General features: G+C 44.2%; 1 long non-coding RNA gene across 1 annotated transcript; it reads left to right on the forward strand.

The window, feature by feature from the left end:
* The first annotated feature begins 2948 nt into the window (after positions 1-2948).
* On the forward strand, positions 2949-12931 carry LOC125964531 (uncharacterized). Its single transcript, XR_007477630.1, has 3 exons — positions 2949-2983; positions 8573-8654; positions 12510-12931. It is a non-coding gene; the product is annotated as an uncharacterized LOC125964531 (long non-coding RNA).
* The last annotated feature ends 9090 nt before the right edge of the window (positions 12932-22021 follow it).

Raw genomic sequence — 22021 nt, forward strand, 5'->3', positions numbered from 1 at the left:
GATGTATATGACCCACTTTGGGGTTGTTATGAGGATTAATGTGTGGGAAAGCAGTCTGGAGACTGCAAAGGCCAAGCAATTGCTGGGTCTTATAATGATTATGGTACCTTAAATATAATAAGGAGGAACAGCCCCTTTCCAATGCCAGCTTCACAGACAAGAGAAAAGGGAAAAGACATTTTGGTCACTCGGATGGAGACCAGAACTCATTTCAAAACACTCATCATTGAAAGACCTGAGAGAGGGAAAATACATGTCTCTCTACCATCACTTCCCAAACTGTCTTCAGTGGGGTATTGACAGATGGTTCCTCCAAAAGTCTGTGGCCAGAGAGATTTGGAAAACATCATATATGTGATCCCTCCCTCAGGGAATCACAATGTACTCTGTCTTAAAGGTCCTGAGAAGTCCTACCATAAAATAGTCTCTGCTTGATCCAGCAATTCCCAAACATTTGACCATAGGAACTTTATTTTGGGGTTTCCACTTATTAAGCCTCTCCCAGAACACGAGGGAACACAGTGTAGGGGGTGCCATTCTCAGTATCCACAGTTCCTCTCACTCACCGTCAGCACAGAATCGGATCTACTCTCATTCATTCCACTGTGACCCGTGTTCCTTCATCAAACACTCACATCACAATGAGGAGACCCCCAACGCCTGTGAACATGTTGTTACAGTACCAGGCTCTTCACAGGGGAGAGTATATACAGCACATCCCACAGATCTCTGGGTTCAGTTCCCACTGCCTCAGAAAAAAACAGAGGAACAAGAAGAGGAAGGGGTGCCTGTCTCATTTAGCGGCTCTTCTGCAACGTGTGTTTAATGATGCTAACAACACTAGAGAATCGTCTTCATTTGCTGTCCTTCAGAAGCCGACCTTGAAACAAGGATTTGAGAGCAAGTAGTTTGTTTGGGAGTTAATCCAAGGAAATACCAGCAAGAGAGTGAGGAAGTGAGTCAGGAAGGGGAAGACAGCCAATAAAAAGTGAATTATTAAGCCAACTATAGCTTAAGTAGACAGCTATAGCTTAAGCCTACAGGGAAACAGTGTAAAACACACAGTTCAGCATTATCCCACCCACGGGATGAGGTTGCTGTGATAGTCACACATCATCTCCCATCACTCGTTGGTTGAAGGATGCTCTGGGTTGGTGGGGGGGCGTGCAGGGCAGTTAAACTTCCAGAACTTCTGAGCCCCCATGTATCTTGGGCATAGTAACCTTCCAGGGTTCCAGATAAAGTCTTCAAGCACCAACTTGTAGATACGTGCAGTTGGACGATGTCTGGAGCCCACTGAAAATGATAAAACCTGAGAGATATGGGTCTGCCTCACCGTGTCTCATACTTGCTTTGTATTTTCAGATGGGAAAGCCAAGTTTGAAGAAAGTTAAATGTACCCTTGCTTCCTGAGCAGCTGTTCCAGGTATTTTTGATGTTCAGGGTGGGCAGAATGTGACCTTGAGTCTATAGTCCCAGGCCAAGAAGATAACTGAGCCGAGGACACAGGCGACCGACCACCTCTCCTCTTCCCCCTGAGACAGTGGCTATTGGACTTTTTCTGGCTCCACATCACTAATATTGCTCATTACAAGCAGTGATTCTCAACAGCTGAAGGTGAGGAGAAGCTACATTCCACCAGAGCCGTGCATGGGAATCCAGGGGGTCAGAATCTGTACTTAAAATATCTGTTTATATGACTGCCTCACTCCCACACCTGATGCTAGGTCACTGTGATAGCGGTAATAGGAACATAGGATGGGCTAAGGACTGATCAGATGAGGCAAGTCAATGTGCCTCTGAAACCAGCAACTATTTCAGCTGAAGGCATCTCTTTTATCTAAACATATAAGAAAAGTTACAGTACGGCAGCAAAGGAAGAAGTTTTCACTGTAAGTCAAGGATGTTTGAGTGTTTCAAGAAGTTGGCAGAAGACCAGAGATTAGGAGAAGCTTCAAGCAAAATTGTAATTGACTCAATTTATGGTTCTTCAACTTAAGACCATCATTCAACATCCAGTTAAGTTGAAAGTCAGAGGTTCCCTGTTCTGTTTCAAGGGATTATTACTTTCTGTTCCCTTTTCCCCAAATCTTACCTGCTACCCTTCCTCTTTCCTGGAGTTCATTCCTATTATATAACATTTACAGATGTGGCTAAATTTGGAGCAATGTCAGTAATTTATACCGAAGGGAACTCAGTTACTTTGTCTCCACAGTGTTCCAAATTATAAAACCTGATTATACCTATGGTTTGAACCTCTATTTCGTCAGGTTATGGAAAATAAGTTAAAGAGAAGGAAAGGCAGCATTTTAGGAAGGGCCACGGTAGAGATTCCTCCACCTAAGTTGTGCTTCTTTTACCAACATTACATCAAATGATTCTTTGGCCCTTAATAAAAGCAGCCACCGGTGCTTATAATTTTCTCTCCAAGTTCCTAAGCATTTTAACTCAAAGTGCCTCCTCTCTTGGTTGACATCTTCATTCCTGGATACAGCTTTCAAGGGAGGCAGCAACAATACTGCTTCACCTGATTCTGACCTCTCCAAGCTGGAACTTCTTTTCACAGCTCCTCTAAAGACAATGGCCTATACACCATTCATGATGCTAGAGATACTTACAAGAGTGGAAGAGTGGCTTTCAGATATTGACTAAGAACCTCCATCCATCTACCCTTTATCCCTGGGAAGAGAAGGAACACAAGCCATCTTTACTTCTCCCCATGTCCCTCACCTCTGTACCTCAAGAAGAGGTCATGCCAGTGTGATGGAGAGATCTTAGCACACTGAGTGGGAGTGGCTTAGAAAAGATGGTGGGCCCCTCTCTGCGACCCTCCTTTCTCCCTATTCCCTTTGCATTGCTGAAGAGGGCATCTGGCTCACAGTTTTCTTCTCCCATGCCTGCTGCAGTGCATTCATCTTTTTGGTGTCTTGGCCCACGAAGGTGCCCAAACTTGGGTTTGTGCTTAGGAGAAGGAACAGCATAGGTAAGCCTCTGGCCTCCGCATTGTGCTCTAGGCCACCTAACAGAGCTTTCAAATGCAAGCTCCTTCGTCATTGCTCCCTGTGCATGTATTATCCTTAGGAACCTTATGGAGAAGAGAGAGAGAGAAGATTATGTCCCTTGTTTGGGAAAAGGATTTGAGCATTTCCTAGGTGTCCTGGCCTCCTAATTCACCAACTGTTAATGTTTTGCCACATTTGCTTTATCTATATGTATGGTATGTTTGCATGTGTATGTTTGGGGTGTTTTTATTTTTTCTTGTTTTGAACCATTTGGAAATAAGTCATAACATCACAGTTACCATTTTAACCATTTTTTAGTATACAATTCAGTGGCATTAAGTACCTTCACATTGTTGTGCGTCCATCTCCAGAACTTTTTCATCTTCCCAAACTGAAACTCTTCCATTAGGCAACAACTCATTCCTCCTTCCACTAGCTCCTGGCAACCACCATTCTGTTCTCTGTCTCTATGCAATTTGACTACTCTAGGTAACACAGATAAGTGGAATCATACAATAGTTGTCCTTTTGTGTCTGGCTTATTACACTTAGCGTAATGTCTTCAAGGTTCATCCATGCTGTAGCGTACGTAAGAATTTCCTTCCTTTTTAAGGCTGAATAATATTCCATTTAACATATATACCACATTTTGTTTATCCATTCATCCATTGATGTCCACTTGAGTTGCTTCCACCTTTTGACTATATTAAGTAATGCTGCTATGAATCTTGGGTACACAAATATGTGTTCGAGTCCCTGCTTTCAATTCTTTTGGGTATAAACCCAGAAGTGAGATTTCTGGATCATATGGTAATTTTATATTTAATTTTTTGTGGAATTACTATACACTGTTTTCTACAGAGGCTGCGCCACTTTACATTCCCATCAACCATGGTTCCAATTTCTCCACATCCTCACCAACACTTGTTATTTTCCATTTTTTTAAATAATAGCCGTTCTAATCGGTGTGATCTCATCGCGGTTTTGATATGCATTTCCCTAATGGTCAGTGATGTTAAGCATACTTTCATGTGCTTATAGACCAGCTGTATATTTTCTTTGGAGAAATATCTTTTCAAGTCTTTTGCCCATTTTTTAATCTAGTTCTTATTTTTGTTGTTGTTGAGTGGAAGTTCTTCATATATTCTGGATATCAATCCCTTATCAGATATATGATTTGCAAATATTTTCTCCAATCCCATGGTTTCCTTTTCACTCTGCTAATTGTATCCTTTGATGCATACAAGTTTTTAATTTGGCTGTAGTCCAATTTATTTTTTTCTTTTGTTGCCCATTGGTGGCTACTAGAAAATTTTAAATTACCTGTGGTTCACATTATACTTCTGTTGGACAGTGCTGGCCTGAAAGTTTGATTAGATTCACTTTGGGTGAGAATATGTTACAGATGATGCTGTGTACTTCATAGTGTATCCCAGCAGGAGGTATACAATTTCAGGTTGTTCCACTAGTAGTGATGCTAAGTTTGATTGTCTGGTTAAAGTGGTAACTTTCATATATTTGGACTATAAAGTATATTTTTGCCTTTGCAGCTTCCAAATAATTTGTGAGATGACACTTTTTACCAGAATATTTTTTAAATTGTCATCAAACCTTCTTAGCCCTCTTAGAGAAACCAACATCTACAGATCAACACTAAGGTTAATCATCAATGAGTCAAATCCTGAATGCATGACCTTCCTAGGGAGGGCAGTTCAGATAACTCTTGGCCTTTTTAGCCCTTGACTCTTTCATGGCTGCAACAGGCAGAAAACGCACCATGCCTGACCTTCCCCAACCTCCTTCCTAATGGCAATAAGTAATCCATGGCACTCACTTGGGCCAGTCGTTTCCATTGTAACTGTCCCTAAAGCTTACCCAGCTCACCTTTCCTGTCTTGTTATTGGCAACAACCTACTACTCCTGAATTTTGGAGAGTTCCCCAGGGGAGTCTCTCATGCACTCAAGAACCTCTCTCTTGTTTTACAACTCTGTCCCCACTTCTTTTTTCCTGTGACCACACTAACAGCTGTGCCAAGGCTGGTGGCTCTCGGAGCTCCCAGATCTGCAAACTCCCATGGTGCCAAAGATGCCCTACACTTCCCAGAGTCTTCCCTGGTTAAAGCCATGCTGGGTCTATATCAGGTGGAGAAGACCACCTCTGTAGGGCACTTTTCCCCTGGGTGCCAAGATAGCACCTCTGTTTGTATTCCTCTGCCTCACAGCATCAGTTGTGAAATCATGTTTTTCAGTTTCTGCTTGAGTCTCAGGAACTTGGTTCATCATAAATATCCAGGATAGACACCTTGCTTTCTTCTGATCTCCCTTGTCTTTCCAGGGGCCTGAGCAAAAACTCCTTCCTTCTTCCTTTAGCCAAATCTGTTCTTAGCACTCCTGCCCACTTTTCTTCAGAGGGATATGAAATTCATTTAGGCTCCAGATGGGACAACTAGTCATATTCTACATTACAGTCCTAAGTAGGAGAGAACCACTCAGTGAAATTTCTAAATTTTCTTCTATATGTTTGTGTGGCCACGAACCCATATGGCTGATGATATAATCAAAGGACTCCAACTAGGTCTTAAGAGTTATTCCCATTACAGATAAAAAGAGATGCTACTGACCTTTCCAGGAAAGACCCACGACCCAAGGATATCAGAGAATAGAGGAGGAAGTTAAGATTATGCACAAATGCTATAAAATCTTAAACCATTCTAAAAGAAAACATAGGAGAAAATCTTTGCAACCTTGGTGTACGAAAAGATTTCTTAGTGTACACAAAAGATAAAACAAAAAGTTAATAAATTGGACCTAATCAAAATTTTAAAATGTTGCTCTTTGAAATACATTGTTTAAAAAATGAAAAGTTATGCCACAAAATGGGAGAAAATATTTGCAATATACATATCTGGCAAAGGATTTATATCCAGAACATATAAAGAACTCTTACAACTCAATAATAAAAATACAAAAAAATGCAGTTTTTAAATGGGCAAAAAATGTGAAGCAACACTTCATGAAAGAAGATATGCGAATGGCCAATAAGCACATGAAAAATGCTCCACATCATTAGTTGTGTGCTAATTAAAATCATAATTGTATATCATTTCACACCCATTAGAATAGCAAAATATTTAAAAGACTGACCATATCAACTGCTGACAAGGATGTGGATAAACTGGAGTTCTCCTATAATACTGTTGGGAATGTAAAATGGTACAACCACTTTGAAAAAGAATGCGGAAATTTTTTAATGTGTTAAGCATACGGCTGTCATTTAATCCAGTCATTGAACTCCTATTTATCCAAGAGAATTAAACATGAAAGTTTGTACATGAATATTCATAGCAGCTTTAATTGTAATAGCCCCAAACAGAATGCAACTTAAATGTCTCTCAACAAGGAAACAGATAAAATGTCATGTATTCATACAATGGAATACTACTCAGCAATAAAAAAGTATAAATTATTGATATGCCAATAGGATGGATGAATCTCAAAATAATTATGCTGGATGAGGGACTTCCCTGGTGACACAGTGGTTAAGACTCTGAGCTCCTGATGCAGGGGACCCGGGTTCGATCCCTGGTCAGGAAACTAGATCCCACATGCATGCAGCAACTAAGAGTTCACATGCCACAACTAAGGAGCTGGCGAGCCGCAACTAAGGAGACCGCCTGCCGCAACTAAGACCCGGCGCAACCAAATAAAAAAATAAATAAATATTTTTAAAAATAAGCTAATGTATACTTAGCCATTGGCACAAAATAGACATTTAATAAATGCATTTGAAAAATTATGCTGGATGGAAAAAGCCAGACACAAAAGAGTATATACTGTAAAATTCTATTCATGCAGAATTCTGGAAAATGCACACTTCCCTATAGTGACAGAAAGGAGATCAGTGGTTCCATGGGGCTAGGGGCAGAGGGAAAGATGGGCTGCAAACATGTCTAAGGAAACTTTTGGGGGATGCTGGAAATCTCCTGTGGATTGATTGTGTTGGTGGTTTCCCAGGGGTATGCATCTGTCAAAATGCAACAAATTGTATAAATTTTCAAAGTGGCAGAGAGAGTTAAGGAAGAGGGGGAGTTGGAAGCTGAGAGCCCCTCATACCCCCAGGGAAATTTAGAGATCCCTTTCTTTGTATGGGAGGGCTAAGGGAGGTTGGAAACAGGCTGGACTGAGTGCCAGATAACTATAGTCAGAGGAGGAGAGATCACCTCTGCCAATAAGGACCACTCAACAGTGATCAGTCCAAGCCCCTGTGAGCCCTGCACACATCCTTCCTGTCTGGAAGGCTTTCCTCTTCCCAGCCACATTCATCACTTCTTGTAAGACTCTCTTCCTCCAAGAATTATTTTCTAATTTATTCCCAACCGTTCTGCATTCACAGCATGATTTCCACTAAATCACCTATACTTCCTTTCACGGCTACTTGTTGCCCATAAATATATGTGCTTTTTGAGTCAGCTATTATTAAGCATCGGCAAGGAGGTAGGGAAATCGAACCCTCATCCATAGCTGGTACAGCCATTCTGAAGGAGAACTGAGTACCTTAAAATCTACCAAGCCCACTAATAGGTATACCCCCAGAGAAATTCTTCCTGGGGAGCACAGGAGATGTGCCTAAGGAGGTTCATTACCTCAGTGTTGGGGGCCAACTAGGTGTCCATCTCTAAGGCACATGCAAGTAAAACTTGGTATATGCATACAGCAGAGTAATGAACTAGATATTCATACAGCAATCTGGATTGAACTCAAGAACAGAGTTGAGAGAAGAAAAGTAAAAACAGAATGAGATTTATAGCCAATTCCATTTATGTATTACACACCCACATAAAACAGCTTTGTGTATTTTTGTAAGTGTGCTCATATATCTAAATAAACATCTGTCAGATGGATTGGAAGGACTGTATTAAATATATTAGAGTGGATGCCTATGGGAGGAGGGCAGGAAGATTGGGAATGGTGGGTGAAGGGAAAAAATATTAAAATTAAATATTTTTTCTTGAAAAGAAAGAGGGTCATTCCATGGATAGATGATGATATTCCATGAACTGAGAATGGGATTAACTCAAGCATGTGCACCTGAATCCCAAAGGATACAAAAAAGAAAAAAATTAGAGATAGATGATAGGTAGACAGATGATTGATAGATGATTGATAGATAGGTTGATAGATAGATAGATGATAAATTTTGCCTTTCACATTCAAAATGAAAGAACTAACTGTTCCCTGGTGTGGCGTATTAGTTTCCTATTGCTGCCGTAACAAAGTTCCACAATTTTAGTGGCTTAAAACAACATAAATTATTGTTGTACAGTTCTGCAGGTAACAAGTCCAACAGAGGTCTCAATGGGCAAATATCAAAATGTCATCAGGGCTGCGTTCCTTTCTGGAGGCTCTAAGGGAAATCCATTTCCTTGCCTTTTCCAGCATGTAGGAATCACCCACATTCCTTGACACATGGCCCTCTTCCTCCACCTTCAAAGCCAGTAAAGGCAGGTCTAATTTTTCTTACATATCCTTCTCTGACTCTGACCTCTTCTGCCTCCCTTTTCCACTTTTCAGGACCTTTGTGATTACATTGAGTCCACCTGGATAATCCAGAAATATCTCCATGACCTAAAATCGTCTAATTCCCCAATACCATGTAAGTTAACATATTCACAGGTTTCAGGGGTTCACAAGTCCCATGTTGACATTTTGGGATCCACTATTCTGCCTCCCACACCTGGGCATATGGAAAATCATGATAAGCACAGAACCACATGTCCTTTGTTATTTTAAGTCAGTTATTCAGCTAAATAACAAAAACAAAACACAAGTGTGTTGAGTCCTACTGTATGCCAGATCCCTGTGATAAGAGCTGAGGTTAGCGCAGGGTCAGGGATTGGGAGTTTGATGATTTCTCCCTCCCTTTCCAACAAAATTCCCATGCTGGCTTATTTTAGCTAAGGGATAAATGAGAGGTAATCTGCTTCAACCATGCTCATTACATTGTAAATGACTGGCCTATGGTAACCTTCTAGAAGAGACATTTACATTCTTTTTTAAAGGAGCACCCTAACGCAGTGCTTCTCTTTTTTTTTTTTTTTTTAGCATCTTTATTGGAGTATAATTGCTTTACAACGGTGTGTTAGTTTCTGCTGTATAACAAAGTGAATCAGCTATACATATATATACATATCCCCATATCCCCTCCCTCTGCATCTCCCCCCTACCCTCCCTATCCCACCCCTCTAGGTGGTCACAAAGCACCGACCCAGTGCTTCTTAACCTCTAATGAGCATACAAAACAGCTGGGAATCTTGTCAAATGCAGTTTTGATCCAGTGGGTGTAGCATGGGGCCTGAAACTCTGCTTTTTGACAAGCTCCCTCCCAGGTGGTGCTGATGCTGCCTGTCCAGGTCGCCAGGTGGAGGAGCACAGCCCTAACTCAAATAAAGCTCTAACCCTCAGCAATACTTAGTCTGACCTTGCCACCGATCTATCCTTATGAAGGGTTTGCCTCCATCTAAGAGTTTATAGTCGTCAATCAGTTTGCCAAAACATCACACTTTGTCACTGACAAAACACCTGTAGTAGAGGGGACACTCTGCCTATTGGTAATGGCCTTGGTTGCCCACCAAGGTTTCTGACCAAGACTCAAATTTACCTTTAGATATGGAGCATACTATTCACGATCCTTAATATAATAGTGAGTCACTTGTCTCCTAGACCAGGACTTCCAATATCCAAGGCTGACACCCCCCAGACAGTGACCCAGTGACCCAGTACCTGGATTCATACATATTGTTGGAAATTTGTAAGGTTTGAGCTATTTAAGGATTCCCTAGACAGGGGGATAAAATCTGATTTAAGATTCAAAGTTATCTGTTGAATAGGGTTGAGCTTTTGCATACTAGCTCCTTTGGGGTGGTGGGGAGAGTTGAGCAAGAAGCAACAGAACCTCTACAGGTAGCTTAGAGATCATCTTGATAGGGACCTCTGGCCAATGAAACAACCTTAGTAAAGTTCAGGGACCAATGAGAGGACACATGATTGCATCAAGGTGAATTGATAATGTAATGTGTCAGGTAAACGAATGCAGCGTGTTCCTGTATATACCACATGGCTGCTCCTGATTCCTGAGCTTGGGCAATACTACTTCAGGGAACACTTCTCAGTATTGATGCACTTTGATGTCCTCTGACCTACGACTTCCCCAGATCTTTGTTTTGGCCTCTGAAAGAGATCACATTGGGGAAATGAAGCGGATCCATACCTGCAGTTCCATACCTTCTACCTGCAAGACAGCTAGGTCCATCTCAGCTCCTTGGCCGAGTGCTGTTACGCTGTTCCCCTCAAGGCCTCCTTGAGGAGCCCCCATTTTATGTTCTCTCTAGGTCTCCTTCCCACCTTATCCTGGGTTGGTAATTGCTAAAAACTCTCTTGTATGGGCTAACACTACTGGGGGCCCCTGATCTACTCTCAGCTTTCATCCAAGTATTGAAATATAGAATTTTACCCCTGGCAGCAGGTTTTAAGACACAGTCTAATATGCATCACTGTATGGATAAAGAAAAGGAAGTCTACAGAGGGGAGTAAGTAGATCAAGATCAACTGCAGTTCATGGCAGTCTATATCCAAACCTAGCTCACAGAGGTCAGGTGACTTGTTTGAGGTCATATGTCCAGTTGATGGCAACACTGAGTCGAGAACCCAACTCCAACTCCAAGACTTTTTTCCACTATGGCCTCCTTCAACCACAGCTAGACCACCACTGCCCACCCCTGATGGGAGGACCCCCCATTACTGATTCACTAATGCCTTTGAAGATATTCCCCTTGAGGGCTGAGGGTCAAGGTCTGCTTTGGGCGAAAGGGTAAATGGCGCTACCTGGGAATGCTACTGACCAAGTCTGGTCTTTTATCTCACGACTGTGTTACCCTTCCCACCTAATTCTGTTTTTATGGCTTAAGCTTTGTAATTCTTTTCCTACCCAATCCCTGTTTCTGGCCATGTGTGATTACTATCCTGCTATTTCAAGTTTCTTTCCAGTTGGGTAAGTCTCCACTCTTTTTCCTAGCACAAGGTTTTTCCTTTTGATTTCATCTCACCTGCCTGGGGGGTGTGGTGCTGGGAGCAGCTTACCTTCGCACCCTTCTGTTCACGTCTCACTCACTTCTTTCCACCTCTCCACTTTTCACCACTGTCTTACTTCCCATTTCCTCTCTCCCTTCCACTTCTCTTGGAATGATGGCCCCTGAATTTCTTGCCCCCATCAAGATGGATGGCTTTCCTCTTTCTACTTAAGGGAGGGGGGGAGCCGTGAAAGCCCCAAATGCCATCTTTCATCTTATTTCTTATTTCAGCACATATCCTATTTATAACTCTGCCTCCTTCTTAGCAGATTGACACAGCACTCTGCTTGGTTCCCAGAATAAATGCAATTCAAGAATGAGTGGCAAGTCCAGGCTCCCAGGATTCTTCTGTAGGCAGGCATTTGTGAGGAGTGTTGCTGCCAGCACTGGAGAAGTGTCTCTGCTGCATCTGTGCTTCTCTGAGCCCATCTTCCGCTGTCCTGGAAACTCCTCCCATAGAGGACTTTCTTCCTAGCAGATTTCACTTCCTGATCATGTTAGCACCAGCTTACATTAAAGGTGTTTTTTACTCCCCTACCATCCACTGACTACACTATAAAAGAAACTTAAGAAATACTTGTTGGGTGAATGAATGTTGGCATATTAATAATAGGTCATAACTGAGTTTCTAGGAAGCCAATTTGGAATTATAGCTGATCGTCAAAGTGAACAATACACATTAAAATTCACATTTAAAAATAAAAACCAATTTCATATTACACCCAATATTGCTGATGTTCCCAAATCATTATAAAACGTGAATGAAGGAGCACATTTACAGAGCAACTTCCACTACTAGGAACTGTACTTTCGTTAAATGATTTCATTTATTCTACAACCTCTGAAATAGGTACTGAAATTATCCTCATTTGGGGGTAAAAAAACACAGACTCAGGTAGGTGAGCAGTTTGGCCTAGGTCACAGAAAGAGTAAGTGAATTCAACCCACGCTATGTGCCTTCAAAGCTCACTTTAAAAACTGAGAGAGGATTTGGGGTCTCTGAACACAGCACCTAAAGTAGCACACGCTAATAACTTCTGGTTCAGTGTGTGTCCCCTTGTCTATTTCTTTCCTGCCTGGCACATAGTAGATGCTCAGACAAATATTTGTTGAATTAAATTATTGAATGTACCATTTAGACTCAGTTTCTTAACCTGGCATTATTCTAATTTTCCGGGCTTGACGTACACACATCAGAAGAAACCCAGCATCGAGCTTTGGAGGGTTATCAGATGGGGATGCACGAGCCAATGTTTCTGTCTTCATAAAGGAAAACAGATATGGGATGAAACCTTAACAGGCAGGATTTAGGTCAGAACTAAAGGAAATACTGTAAGATACTGGACCGGGCCACTGAAGAAAACCATATGTTTTGTCTACAGATCCCCATCTCTCTGAGATGAGCCAGATTCCTGCCTGCTGGGAAGGCTCTGCTTCTGAGGGTCTGCAGAGGCACCAGAAGCTGCTCTTCTGCATTGTGGTAACAGTAGGAAGAGTGCTGCAGAAGCTGCCCTAGTTCAACGGCACCCTCTTCACAGTAATGTGGAGTCGTTAGTTCCCTTGATTGCTCTCTGATGCGTAGCTTTAATTGTATCCTTGCTTTTATGGAGAGAATAGAATCATGTTCCCAAGAGGATAGCTAGGAAAACCCACTCCCAGCCTCCAATACAAAGAGGAGACTGCAGAAACTGCTGCTTCATGGGTGGGCACAGGAGAAAGGTGGTGAGAGAGGACAGCTACCTCCAAAGGTGTGGGGTTTATGCATGGAAGGATCACTGTCCCCTTCGCCTCTTCTAAGAGTATAAACAGCAGAATTTTATTCATAGGAAACTGCCTGGAAATTGCATAGGAAATTTCCTATGCATAGGAATTGCCTGTGGAGGAGGGTTTATGTGGTGCTGAAAAGCTACCATCCTCCCAAAAAGCTGTCCCTCACCCACACTGGAGCTTCCATGGACAAATACCACTACTGACATAATTGTCTATTGCCTTCCTCAATTTTTATGCATGTTTCTATGCAATTGGGATCATACTGTATATACATTTTGCAATCCGTCTTTTTCACTTAACACTGTAGTTTATAAGCCTTGGAGGGTGGGAGGATTTGGTAAAATCCATCCATTTTATAGTTGAGGGTGATGTCAGGCAGAAACAGCAACAACGACCAGCACTGCCGGGTCGGCTCCTGGGAGCTGGACCAGCCCTGTCCCACCGGTGGTAGGGTTCACCCATTTATACAACTTCATGAGGCAGTAGGCAGTGGTTGGCTCTAGGAGTAAAGCAGTTTTTTTAAAAAAAATCTGCTCTTAACTTTTTTTTTCCAAATTTCATAATAAACCAATATCACCTTTATAGTCAGAAAAAAATTATTGTAATTGTTTCTTCTCTGTGCTGCCAAGAAAGCAGCAAGGCATTAGAATCTGAAGCAGCCGCAGGAGAGGAAGCCACCCAGGCTCATCTCACCACGCTCCATCTAATGGGAAAATCACCCTGGACACTCTCAGAGCAGAGACTGTAACACCATCACTATCATACAGAGAAGGTATATGGGACAAGCTAAAGAGGTTAGCAGCCTGGATCTGGGAGGTGGCTGGGCTTCGTGGTCCACAGCTGCCCAAGCCTCCAGAGCCCACCCCCCCAAGCCTCTCAGAGGAAGAGCATTTCATTCACCTTATTTATGATCATAACCTCCCGACGTAGGCAGCATTAAGAACAGATTGGAACCCAGGTATCTTTAGACCCTGAAAAAAGGAGTCAAGCTCCTTTCTTTTCCCATCGCTCACTTACAGAGCTGACTAATTCATGATGCACAGGAGACACAGTGCCTAGGGACCAGAGTACTTTTAGGGTTCCATAAAAATGTTTTAATATATTATATTAATGTATTTGCCGTATGCCAACACAGTTGTAAAATATAAGTTTTGATGCTTTTAATGGTGGAAGGGGCCCACAAAAGCAAATGTGCCCAAGATTCATGGAAGTCATAACGTGGTCCCACTCAGCCTACGTCAGCTTCGTTTTTTCCGGGCCCCACTATGAAATCACCAAGGTGGATTGTGGACCAGAATGCCTACCATTCCTCTTCTTTATCTTTCTGGTACAAAGGAAACAGAACTTGAGTGTGGATATCTGGCATGACAAATAACCAGAGCCGTGAGGTGAGACTGAGACCTCCACAGTAGAGTTAGGCAGATGGAGACATATTTCGCAGACAGCAGAAGAAACAGGTCTTTTAATTGTCCACACAAACAACCATTATAACACAGGAAGGACAAGACGCCATAACTCTAGGAAATAACTTGGCATTTCCCCCTTTCCTTAGGAATGATTATCCCTTATTCCTTAGGATAAGGTTTCTGTAAAATGTGAACACCCCCTTTAATAACTCTGGTCCTTCTTTTCAAATTAGGGTTATAAATAAATAAGTACAATTTGCAAACCATTTGACTACATCCCTGTAGTTTCCCAAGATTCCCTGAGGAGGCACTTACACCAATTTTTGCCTCATTAATATTTAAATAAAACCTCGAATTGAATTGTGGGACAAACAGGCATTTACCAAGCACATGTTTGGGCACAATGCAGCACGAGTTTTAGACTTAGGGAACCAGTGGAACATTTGGTCTTTGCAGACCAGCGATAGAATAATGCAGCAAAGACTTTTGAAGGGAGAGAATATTGGTTTCAAGAGAGGAAGCCGGGGCAAAAACCCCCAGTTTTACTTGGAGTCCCTTATTCAGCAGCCGCAAATACACGGACTGCCATCAGCTACCAGGAAGTAAGCGAAACAGAGCAGCTGAGCAGGCAACCTCAAGTCCCAAGCCCAAGCCTCAGTCATTTTTAAAACATCAAGGAAAAGTTACTAAGTTCAAATCACCAAGATACCTGTGCTACAAAAGAAAATAAGTAATTTAAATTCCAAATGCTTTGTTTATAAAATGAGGTGATTTTTCAGTACATTTTGTTGTAATTTTCATTGGTAAACACTTATAGAGCACGGCACTTTGCCAAGAGAGTGTACACGATGTGCTCAATAGCTCAAGCCACAGGGGTTTGCAATGTGTTTGGGAAACATGAGAAATACCAGATGTAAATGGATCACAGCAGTGTGGGGCGTACACGCTGAATGACACAGGAACAGTCCTGACTCTAAGGTCTGCATGGGAGCCAAGAGAAAGGCGAATCCTCAAGTGACTGACGTGTCATCAAGGATCCAGCAAGAAGCAGATGGCACACTCAAAGGATTTAACTGAGAGTTTAAGAAAATACTGACTGGGGTGAGGGCAGAATTAGCCAGCTGATCACAGTGGCAAACAGGTCTAGCAGCAGTGGGATGCTGGTAGAACTCTTGGCCTGAAGAGGCAGAGCAAGGAACGAGGTCATGGAGCCCCACTAAGCGCTGCTGCCTGAAGAGGGGGTGCTCCACAGGAGCTGAGGCCAGAAGCTCGAGATGGGGCTTGCGTAGTAAATCCCCAACCGCTGGTCACCTGCTGAGGCCTCCCACAGGCCCAACCAGAAGCTGGAGGGCAAGGGAGCCGGGAGATGCAGCCGTGGGGCACAGATCAGGAGAGACAAGAGTGGAGAGTGGACACAGGGGGACAAATGGAGACTAGCCCAGCGCACAGACTGGACACCTTACTACGGGCTTTCAGAGAAAGGGGAGATTTCTTGGCGTAAAAATGGAAGGGGGAGGGCACCTTGGGCAAAGGAAGACATGCATATAGAATAAATGGGAAATCATTTATCTTTCAGCCAAGGGATGTGTGCAGAGTGCATTTTCTGAAGAGGCAGGCTGTGATGTTCAGGAAGCTTGGAGGAACAGACATTTGTGGCGGATAATACTTGGTGCGTTGCAGGAAGCTTAGCAGCATCCTTGGCCTCAACAGCACCCCACCCCCAGTTGGAATAACAAAAAGCGTCTTCAGACATTGCCAAATGTCCTCTAAGGGGATGCAAAATTGTCCCCAACTGAGAACCACTGGGAAAAGAAAGGAAACGAGACTATAATCAGAAATCTGTTGAAACACGGGGCAGACAGAAGATTCTAAAGGCTTGGAACAATGTGGAACAGTAAGATGGACAAGAGAAGGACAAATGACACACACGCTTAAAAAGAGGAGCAGGCAGGCTGTGTGAGGAGAGGGGGGAGTGGTCGAGGGTAACTTTCAGGTTTGCAGATTGGACAGCAGGGAGGATTATGTCTCCACTGACAGAGCAAGGAAGGGCTGAGGATGGTCTTAGGCAAAAGTGATATGTCTGTTGTGAACTTATTTGAAGGAAGCCAGGGATGTTTAGACAAGGCACTGAGTTGAGAAGGGAGATTGGGACTAGAGGTGTAAATTTGAGTCATCCACACAGAGACAGACTTCTATCCTCCTATGGAGAGAAGGAAAAGTAGAGAAAACCAAGAACTATGGTTTTCTTTTTTCTTTTTTTTCAGGGGAGGAGGGGGGGCGTGGGGAGGAATGGTGTTCCTATTTAGAAGAAGAATGTGGGATGGAAACAAAAGGTTCCAGAGACAAGAAAACCAGGCAGTTTTCTGAGGGGGAAATGGGCTGAAGTCCAGCTCCTGCCCCACTCATCAGTTCCTTTGTCCCAGGGACTATGCCTGTTAAAAAGGAGAGACCACCTTTTTCTAATGTATACAAAGGTGCCACGTAGGCTGGGGGTGGTACTGAGAGACTCAAAGCTCCCCACAAAAGCCACAGGAGGGAGGGAAGTCAAGGAGGGAGGATCCTTGTTGGTCCCACCTCCCCAGTGGCTAATGGTCCTCTTTTTTTTTTTTTTTTTTTTATAATCACTCAAATCTGTAAAGAAGCAGACTTTGGGGGCTTCCCTGGTGGAGCAGTGGTTGAGAATCTGCCTGCTAATGCAGGGGACACAGGTTCGAGCCCTGGTCTGGGAGGATCCCACATGCCGTGGAGCAACTAGGCCCGTGAGCCACAACTACTGAGCCTGCGCGTCTGGAGCCCGTGCTCCGCAACAAGAGAGGCCACAATAGTGAGAGGCCTGCGCACCGCGATGAAGAGTGGCCCCCGCTTGCCACAACTAGAGAAAGCCCTCGCACAGAAACGAAGACCCAACACAGCAAAAATAAATTAATTAATTAAACTCCTACCTCCAATATCTTCTTTAAAAAAAAAAAAAAAGAAGTAGACTTTGTTTTTTTTGTTTTTGTAGTACGCAGGCCTCTCACTGTTGTGGCCTCTCCCACGGTGGAGCACAGGCTCTGGACGCGCAGGCCCAGCGGCCATGGCTCACGGGCCCAGACCCTCTGCGGCACATGGGATCTTCCCAGACCGGGTCACGAACCCGCGCCCCCTGCATCGGCAGGCGGACTCCCAACCACTGCACCACCAGGGAAGCCCAAGAAGTAGACTTTGATTATGTAGACATTTTCACTTAAGTGGAATAGACAGTTTGTTCTCCATAAGTGAGTGGTAATAGGAGGTATTACCCCTCCAGAGTTCTGAAGAAAAAGTTACGCACAGATATAAGCGGGAGGATCATGGGATCCAGAAACACAAGGGGTATCTGTGCTTCTCTGTCTCTGTGCTTCTCTGTCTCTGTGGTTCTCTCTGAAGAAAGATGATGGATCTTCTTGTTTTTTTCCCTCACAAAGATTCATTTTGTGGTAGGCAGAACTCTCAGATGTCCCCCAAGATCGTGGGCCCCTGGTGTATGTGCTCTGTATAGTCTCATCCCTTTGAGTGTGGGTAGGACCTGTAAATACAATGGGATACCACTCCCGTGAGTAACGTCATGTGGCAAAAGGGAATTTTCAGATGTAATCAGGTCCCCAATTAGTTGACTTTGAGTTGATCAAAAGGGAGATTATCCTGGATGGGCCTGACCTGATCAGGTGAGTCTTCAATACAGACAAGCAGATGCTCTCTGTGGACTGGAGGAAAGCCAACAGCCATGCTGTGAAATGCTGTGAGGGCCACGTAGCTGGGGCCTGAAGATGGCTTCTAGGGGTGGAGAGGGATCCCCGGCCAACAGCCAGGAAGAACACAGGGACTTCAGTCCTACAGCCACGAGAAACTGAATTCTGCTGACTGCCAGTGAGCATGGGCCCCAAGCCTCATACTAGATGCCGCTGACACCTGAATTGTAGCCTGATGAGACCCTTAGCAGAGGACCCAGCTAGGCTTTTCCTGGGTTCCTGCCCCAAGGACAATGAGATCGTAAATTTATGTTGTTTGTGATAATTTGTCATACAACAAAATAAAACGAATGCCTTTATGGAGAGAAATCATGTCCACAGGGGGTACTGGCTCCACAGGGAGACTGACAACCACACCACACAGGTGAGCCCCAGGAGTACATGGGGCCTGAGAGGAGACCAGACTGGGGTGCGACCGTCAGTACTCCTCGGTCCCAGCCTCACCGTGACCCAAGCAGCCTGTAGGATGGGGTCACATTTCATTTCCTGGAAATGGCAAACTTAAACTTAAGATCTAGGAATGTGAACCATGACATAAGCCACACAGGAGAGGCAGAACTTACTTTCTGAGCTAAGACGGTGGTGACACAAGGACGGTCAGGAGTCTTACCCTCATGCCACACTTTTCCTTACTTGACCAAATACAACGTTAGCCCCTAAGACACTGAGCTAAAAAGGCTGAATGGACACTGAAGTATCACTTTTCAGGAGGGCCCCTTCGAAGTAGAAAGGAGGAGGAAGAAAAGTGGAAGGAGAGGAAAAAAAGGAGAACATTATTCAGTAAACAAATATTTATGGTGCCCATTATGTGTGCAGTCCTGTTCAAGGCCCCAGAAACACACACGAATAAAACAAAAACCCATGTACTCCAGTGAGAGAATATAAGTAAATTGATAAAAACAAATCTTTAAAAATACATAGCATGGGGCTTCCCTGGTGGCGCAGTGGTTGAGAGTCCGCCTGCCGATGCAGGGGACACAGGTTCGTGCCCTGGGCAGGGAAGATCCCACATGCCGTGGAGCGGCTGGGCCCGTGAGCCATGGCTGCTTGGCCTGCGCGTCCGGAGCCTGTGCTCCGCAACGGGAGAGGCCACAACAGTGAGAGGCCCGCGTACCACCAAAAAAAAAAAAAAAACACATAGCATGTAGTGATAGTAAAGTAGGAGGCTGGTATTCAATTTTAAATAGAGGGGGGAGGTCCGTGAAGTCTCCCCCAAAAGGTGACGTTTGAAATAGACCCAAAGGAGCTGGGGAGTGAACCATGTGGTTATCTGAGCAAATCACATTCCAGGCAAAGGAAATACAAGTGCAAAGGTCCTGGGGCAGGAGAGGGCCTGGCCTTGCTAAGGAAGAGCAAGACACCCAGTGCCGCTGGAGGGAAATAAGGAAGAAGAAAATGATGGATCCAGAGAATTTAAGGCCTTGCATATCACTTTGTCTTTTGACGAAGTGAGGTGGAAGCCATTGAGGACTCTGAATGGAAGAGTGATGAGATCAGTCAGGTTTTCAAAGAATCGCTCTGGCAGCTGAGCTGAAAATAGACTATAGAGTGGCAAGGGCGGAAACAGAGAATTGAGTTAGGAAGGCACTGCAGTGGTCCAGGTGTGAGATGAAGTTTACTCTAACCAGTGTGTTGGTGGTAGAGGAGGTGAGAAGCGCTCAGATTCTGGATATCTTTTGAAGGTAGAGCCAACAGTATTTGCTCAGATTGGATGTAAGGTGTGAGAGAAAAAGCAGCCAGGGATAATGCCAAGGTTGTTAGCCTGAGCAACTGGAAGGATGGAGTTGCATTTGCTGATATGGGGAAGACTAGAGGAACTGGTTTGGAAAGGAGTATCAGGAGTGCAGTGCGGGGCGTGTTAAGTTCCAGAAGCCTCTTAGTGGTGCTATCAAGTAGACAGCTGGATATGCGGGAGTGGAGTGTAGGAAAGGATTAGAGTTGGAGATATAAATTTGGAATCGAAAACATGAGATTGGATGAGACAAAAAAAGGGGTGAGGGCTTCCCTGGTGGCGCAGTGGTTGAGAGTCCGCCTGCCGATGCAGGGGACACGGGTTCGTGCCCCGGTCCGGGAAGATCCCACATGCCGCAGAGCAGCTGGGCCCGTGAGCCATGGCCGCTGAGCCTGCGCGTCCAGAAAAAAAACAAAAGTGGGTGAATGTTGATGGGCAAGTCCAAGGGTAAATCCTGGGACACTCCACAGTAAGGTATCAGGGAGGGGAGGAAGGACCAGTGTCTTAGTCAGTTTGGGTTGTGTGATATCGTGATTTATAATAAATACATATTTGGTCTTTGTTGTTTCTGGAACCCTCGGAAATTCCAAGGTTCCAAAAAGCCTTGGAATTTCCTAAGTGATGAGAATGACAAAGGTGACTTTTGTTATGTTAATAAAGTGACTTTTGGATGTCACTAAGGATGGGGGCTAATTGTCAGAAGAACTAGGCATGTCATTAGAGGGTTGGAAATTTCAGTGCCACTCCCCTGGGGAGGGGAAAGGGGCTGGAGGTTGAATCAATCACCAATGGTGGGTAATAATTTTATCAAACATGCCTATGTAATAAAGCCTTCATAAAACCCCAAAAGGACAGAGTTCAGAGCTTCCAGGTTGATGAACCAGAACGCATCCATGTGCCACAGAGCAGGGCCCCAAGCTGCACAGGGACAGAAGCTCCTTTATTCTGGACCTCACCTTATGTATCTCTCATCTGACTGTTGATTTGTATCCTTTATACTAATCCTGATCTAGTGAGTAAACTGGTTTCATGAGTTCTAGGAGCTGCTCTAGCAAATTAATTGAACCCAAGGAGGGGGTTGTGGGACCTGTGATTTATAGCCAGTCGGTCAGAAGCACAGGTGACCACCTGGATTTGAGACTAGCATCTGAAGTGGAGGGCAGTCTTGTGGGACTGAGACCTTACCTGTGGAATCTGATGCTCTCTCCGGGTAGATAGTGTCAGAATTGAGTGGAATTGTAGGACACCTAGCTGGTGTCAGAGAATTGCTTGTTGTGTGGGGGGAAAACTGCACACATTGGAACTGGATGCAGAATAGTAGGCTGCTATGACAATATACCATAGACTGGGTGGTCTAAAAAACAGAAGTTTATCTCTCACGGTTCTGGAGGCTGGGAAGTCCAAGATCAAAGTTCTGGCAAATTTGGTCCCTGTGAGAGCCCGATTCAAGGCTTACAGACTGCAACCTTCTTGCTGTGCCCTCACATGGCAGAGAGAAGGTCCCTCCCTCTTCTTAAAAGGACACTAATCCAGTCATGGGGCTCCACCCTCATGACCTCACCTAAACCTAATCACCTCCCAAAGGTCCTGCCTCCAAATACCATCATACTGGGGTTTAGGGCTTTAACATATGAATTTGGGAGGACACAACATTCATTCTACAGCAACCAGCAAAATAGACTGAGAAGGAAGAGCTAATGAGGAAGGAGAAAAACCAAGAGTGTGTCATATCCTAAAACCAAGAAAAGAGTTTCAAGGATGAGAGAGTGATCAACAGGGTCAAATGCTGCTGATGAGGCTAAGAGACAACCTTTGATTTAACATCATGTTGTCTGAGATCTTGACAAGAGTACCTTCAGTGGAGTAATGAGGATGAAAGCCTGATTCAAGTGGACTCGAGAGAGACTGAGAGGACAAAAATTAGAGCAGCAAGTACAGATAACTCTTTTAAAGAACTTTGCTGGGCTTCCCTGGTGGCACAGTGGTTAAGAATCCGCCTGCCAATGCAGGGGATGCAGGTTCGAGCCTTGGTCCGGGAAGATCCCACATGCCACGGAGCAACTAAGCCCATGCACCGCAACTACTGAGCCTGTGCCCTAGAACCCGTGAGCCACAACTACTGAGCCCGTGAGTGACAACTACTGAGCCCGCATGCCACAACTACTGAAGCCCATGCACTTAAGAGACGTGCTCCGCAACAAGAGAAGCCACCACAA

Source organism: Orcinus orca, chromosome 5, assembly GCF_937001465.1.
Source record: "Orcinus orca chromosome 5, mOrcOrc1.1, whole genome shotgun sequence".
NCBI classification, from domain to species: Eukaryota; Metazoa; Chordata; class Mammalia; order Artiodactyla; family Delphinidae; genus Orcinus; species Orcinus orca.